Raw genomic sequence first — 5,732 nt, forward strand, 5'->3', positions numbered from 1 at the left:
GGTTTATTTTGGCTGACAGTTTGAGGCTACCATGATGCGGAAGTCCAGCACGATGCTTCATGAATGTACAGTGGTAGGAATGAGGCAGCAGGCCCCACTGCACCTGTAGCCGAGAAGCATAGACCGATGCTGGCCTTGCCTTCTCCCACTTACTCCAAACCGCAGCCTGTGAGCGGTACCACCCACATCTCAGCAACCCACTCTAGAAGCTCCATTATACACATACCCAAAGACTTGTCTCCTAAATGATTCCAGATCCTGTCAGGTTGGCCATCAATATCAACTACTGCACCAAGGTACAAAAGTGACAGCCACTCATGCTCTCAGTAGAGCTTGGGCATTGTCCTCAGCCCACTATATCCCAAGCCCAATCTTCTCACATCTCTATGACTGGTAGTCATAGGGAGGGTGGCCTCAAGGCGGGAAGCTTCTGAGGAGCTCCAGAGTTCTCTAGAGGATAAATGGATGCTGCCATATAGCTGCTCAATTTGTGTCCCTTTACCTGGACCTGTATTATCTGTCTAACCATCCCTAGAATCTGTGCTTATCTTTAAGGGGACCAACCTGTGACATCTTGAAATAATTTCATGACAAATGGTTGCTGGTTTGCAGGGACAATGACATGCTAAGTCCTTAGAAGCTGGAAGGTCCCATGTCGGTCTGTGTCTCCAAGCCAGATGTTTAGATATCAACAGCATTTCCTGGTCACCCCATGGGTGAAGTGAAGTAAGTACTTGACAAATTTGAGGTGGGGCAGAGAGCTCTGGAACCAGGACAGGATTAACAGCCTTAGCAGCGTTTGTGACCTTGTCTTCCTCATACTGAGGATGCATGTCTCGGTCTCTGGCAATATGATTTGAAAGCTCTTTATTCTGCAAACCAAGAGGCCCAGACTCCTCTGAGGGAATGTCTTCTGTTGCTGAATGACAGTCCTGTGAACAGAGGGCCTTCATTCTCATCTAGCTGATGGCTTAGTCCTGGGGTTTTGTGTTTAAGTATGCCAACTCTCTTGCATATGGCCAGATGAGTTCTTTCTTTCTTGGGCTCTGTGCAAGAAAGGCCATGCTCTGAAACTGAAAGAAAGCCCCAATTAAGTGTTTGTTTTTAAAATATGAATTGCTGTGGTGATAGTGTCTCTTCACAGCAACAAAACTCTAATGAAGACACAGTTCAACAAGTCTAAGAAGGTGACACAACATTGTCATGTTAGTGTCTCCTTGACATAACACTGATTTCTGCTTCCTAAGAGTCTATACATATACATACACATACACACACATACACATACACATACCTCCACATATCCAAACACACACATACACATATACCCCCACACACATATACACATACACTGTCGCACGCCCAACGTCTCGCCAGTAAGAATGACGCGCGGCAACAGGATTCTTCTGCGAACAAGCCTTTACTGTACAGCTCTCTTGAACAGGGACAGGGGACCACGAGCGGCAAAGTCGCTCGCCTTATATACACAACAGTATGCTAATAATCTCTCAGGGATTGGTGGGGCACGGATCACCCCACTATCACCCCACTACTTGTCCTCCAGGGATTGGCGGAGAATGAATCACCTCACTAGCATGGTACCACCCCTCATTAGCATATTAACAGCCAACTGACACCAGGTGCAAAACCTGCGCATGCGTAGTACCGTTGTTCACCACTGGAGGACGCCCTACAATACACATACACATACACATACACATACGCATACACATACGCATACGCATACACATACACATATATATATTCATGCCTGAAGCCCAGCACTCAGGAGTCTAAGTCAGAGGATTGCTTGAGTCCATGAGTTCAAACCTAGCTATGCCAATATAGCAAGCTTTCTTTCTTTTTTCACTTCCCTTTTTCTATTTTTCTTTTCTGGTCCAACACTTCCCTTGACTCTAAGATCTGCTGGAACCAGAACAGTTTCCAGGTCAAAGCAGTTGACTTTTAACCATGCTTCTCAATTACCAGGTCAGCCATGAGACCACCAGCCAAAGACTTCAAGTGCCATCAGCTCTCACATTTCCCACAGCCCCTACCTAGAGAGGGTATATCTGTACCTTCACATGCCTTGTCTGACAGCAAAATTGGTGAATCAGTATAGCAACACCTATGTCTCCTCCTAACTCAGTCCTCCCCTTCTTGTGTGGAAGTTGAACTACCCAAAGTTGAATATTTCAAAGACTCTTTCCCTGAAGCTAAAGGCCAAGGGTGCCTTACAGGTCTATTTTCCAGAGTGTTTTAATAGCAGTGTGATAGAAGCTTTTCCACCACTGTCATTCAGCAAAGAAGGGACAGAGCACGAGGAGGGGACACTGCTGTGTTCTTGATTTCCACTGCCATGGCCAGTTTTCTTAAGACTGGTCAGGGTACCCCAGCAGCCTCCCAATTCTTCCCTATCAGTGCACATCTCTCTCTAATATGCAGATAACTCCTTGGCGAGGTGAAGAGGAATAACTGCTAGGTTTCAGGCTTTTCTTGATCCTGAGATATCACAGGGCTTTAATCTGAGCTGATTTAGGTGACCAATTAAATGCACCCTCTCTAGGTTTGTGCTTAGTCAGGGACTGTGGAAAATCCTGAGAGCAGAGCCCCCCACAACCACCACTAAGTCCAGCAATTCCTTCACAGAACCACCACTCACCCAGCATGCTCCTCCTCTGACAAGACATAGTCTGCCCAGAAGATTTTAGGTCAGGTCTGCTCCAATTTTCCTGAAATTAAACCTTACAAGCCAGCAAATTCTGAGGATGCTGCTCTGATATGATGTCCCCTGCAAAACCCATGCTGAAACTTAGTGACTATCATGACAGTCTTAAGAGATGGGGACTTTAGGTGGAGATAGGGTTCCAGGGGTCCTGTTTTGGGGCTGTTAATAAAGAAACAGGTTGATTGTTGCATATCCTAGACATAGGATATTTGGCCCACATTGCCACTCTAATCTGTATGATAACCTCTGGCCTGTTATGTTATAACAGGAGGCCAGAATACATGGCTCTCTCTGGCCTTGAACTTTGTAGTCTTTCCAGACTAACACATTTCTCCTATTAAAATGTGTATAGTCCATAGTATGCTATAGCAACAGAAACTAGTCTAAGGCAGAGACATTTGCAACCTGGTACCCAAATCCCTGGAGAAGAAGGAAAGATGGGGACTTATGTCTCTTGGTAAGATGGGATACGGTCCATCCAACAGGGCTCTCAGGAAGTGTGAAGGACTCAGAGAAAACCGAAGTCAGCCAGACTAAGAACAATTAGAAAGGTGCCTTTTGGGGAGACACTGAGAAGATGTTCCTTGTCCTAAAATACCTTTGAGTTCAAGGCACACTGGCAAATACTCGTGACAGCATCACTAGGAAGAAGAGAGAAGAAAAAGTCAGGCACCCTAGCTGAACCACTTCTAGAATATTGTCCAAGCAGCTAGTTTGAAGCTGGCTAATCAAATACCATCAATGTACCCTGTTCTCAACTTGGTTATTATGCTAAATCTGAATGAGTTTCAGGTTAAGAATGGGGCTCATGCAAGACTTTTGCAGGGGCTTGGAGAGGGGAGAGGGAAACCATGCAATTTCCAGTCAACATGTCAAATTTTTAGAGAGCTAAAAACAATGTTTAGGGGTCTCTTCACTATAGAAGAAGCTCTGAAAGAGGGAGAAGCATGAACTTCCCCATGCTGGTGGGAACAGGACAGGCATATGGAATTAGAGGGATGTATCAGGCTTGCCTTGCTTACCAAAGAAGAGGCTACCTAAGAGAGAGAGAGAGAGAGAGAGAGAGAGAGAGAGAGAGAGAGAGAGAGAGAGAGAGAGAGAGAGAGGCTGATTAATGTGCAGACGAGGGAGACCAATGAGTGTCATTTCTGTTTCTAGAAGTCACTGTGGAATTTGGAATTTAAAGAACCAACTTTCTGAGGTTGAGCGGTAGAGATGCTCACATTTTCTGGCTGCCTGAGCTGCGTGCTATGAATGACCTACCCCTGCAGGGCAGTTTCTAAGGAGATGCACCTCCCCGCTCCCCTTAGAGGTGAGCCCTTGCTCACAACCTGAAGTATACAATAAGGATGTGTGTTGGATCCCCTGAGTAGAGTGAAACCTACCTCAGGGCAGATCAACGTCTTAGCCATTCTTGTTCTGCCCTATACTACTATCTGGGATTCCCTAACCCTAGCTTAGATGATGCCAGTGTTCAGACTCCACGACACTAACCACTGAATTCATTATGGCCCGAGATGGTTTGATTCTGATCTGTGCCCCATCAGCTCACATTTTGAGTGTTTATTCCACATGATGCTGCTGCTGTTTTGGCTGTGAAACCTTTAGCAGGCAGAGCCTAGTTGGTGGAAGTGGGCCAGTTCAAATGGATCTTTGAAGCCAATAACCCAGCTCGACTTTGTCTGCTTCCTGGTTCACCATGACATAAGAAGCCTGTATCACACGCTCACACCTACGAACTTTGCTATGCCCACCCACCATGATGGAATGGGACTTTCCATAACTGTGAGCCAACATAATTTTTTCTTCCCTTAAGTGATCTCTATTGGGATCTCTGAAACTGCTCTCTCCCCCATCTACTACACATAACTTCTAAGTCCCTTCTTGGTGAGTGAGATCACTGTATTCACCCGGCAGTGCTCCCCACTGTCTCCCCATCACTTGCTTCACACAGTCATGAAACCAGTCAGCTCATCCCTTGCCTCCTCAGCTGTGCTCCATTCTCCTCCCCAGTGCTCCTGGTCCTCATTACACTTGTGGTAGACTCCAGGGATCTTCATATCTCTGCCCTTTAAGCATTGGGATTACAAGGGTGCTACTATGGTGGCATTCTTTTTTCCCAGTGTGATTTCAGGAGAGTGAATGTGGGTCTTTATGGATGCTTGTGAATGAGCTATTGACCTAGTCTGATACTTCATTGGTCAAGTAACTCTCCCATTCTTCTGCCACAGGACCTTTGCATGTGCTACTGCCTCCTTTGAACTCTTTATCTGGAACTCTTCCAGTTCTGTGGTAGGAAGACAGGTGCTGTCCAGCTGTCTCCAGAACAGGATACACATGCCTCATGGGGAGATAGGCAATGACACAGTGGGAGGGGAGAAAAAACAGTTATTCCAAGCCAGGCACACATAGTGGCAAACGGATGTAATCCTAGCAGTTAGGAAGCTGAGGAAGAAGGGTCACCAGCTCCAGGTCTGTCTCAAAATGAGGAAGATGAGGAGACAGAAGGGGAGGAGGGAAGTAGAAAAGAAGGTAGAGGAGAAAGAGGAAGATTGAGGAGGAAGGGAAGGGAGGGGAAGGGGAAGATAATAAGGGCAGAGGAGAGGAGGGAGAGGAGGAGACAGGAAGTGGGGGAAGAAAAATATGCTGAGGGTTTAGACTGAATAAGAGAAATCAATTCAGACTGTCATCTCATCATCAGGCTAAGGACAGGGGCTTCTTCTGTGTAAGTAGAGGGTCAGGAGCTTTGAAAACCACATGGGGGATGCTAAGGAAGAGTAGCTATGTCCTTGTGCCCAGCTCATGTTTCTTTCATGGGAACTTATGGGTTACATTCTTCAGTAGAAACTGACTCTCTCACAATGGGACATGGCTTACAGGGAGTCCAGTGAAGAAGCCATAGATTGCATGATGTGAATGCCAGTGACACCTGAAGGTCACACTCCTGTCATAGGTACAGGTGACACCTATGTTTTCAGTGGTGACACTGGTGCTGCTTCAAACC

Source organism: Rattus rattus, chromosome 6, assembly GCF_011064425.1.
Source record: "Rattus rattus isolate New Zealand chromosome 6, Rrattus_CSIRO_v1, whole genome shotgun sequence".
In the NCBI taxonomy this organism is placed as follows: domain Eukaryota; kingdom Metazoa; phylum Chordata; class Mammalia; order Rodentia; family Muridae; genus Rattus; species Rattus rattus.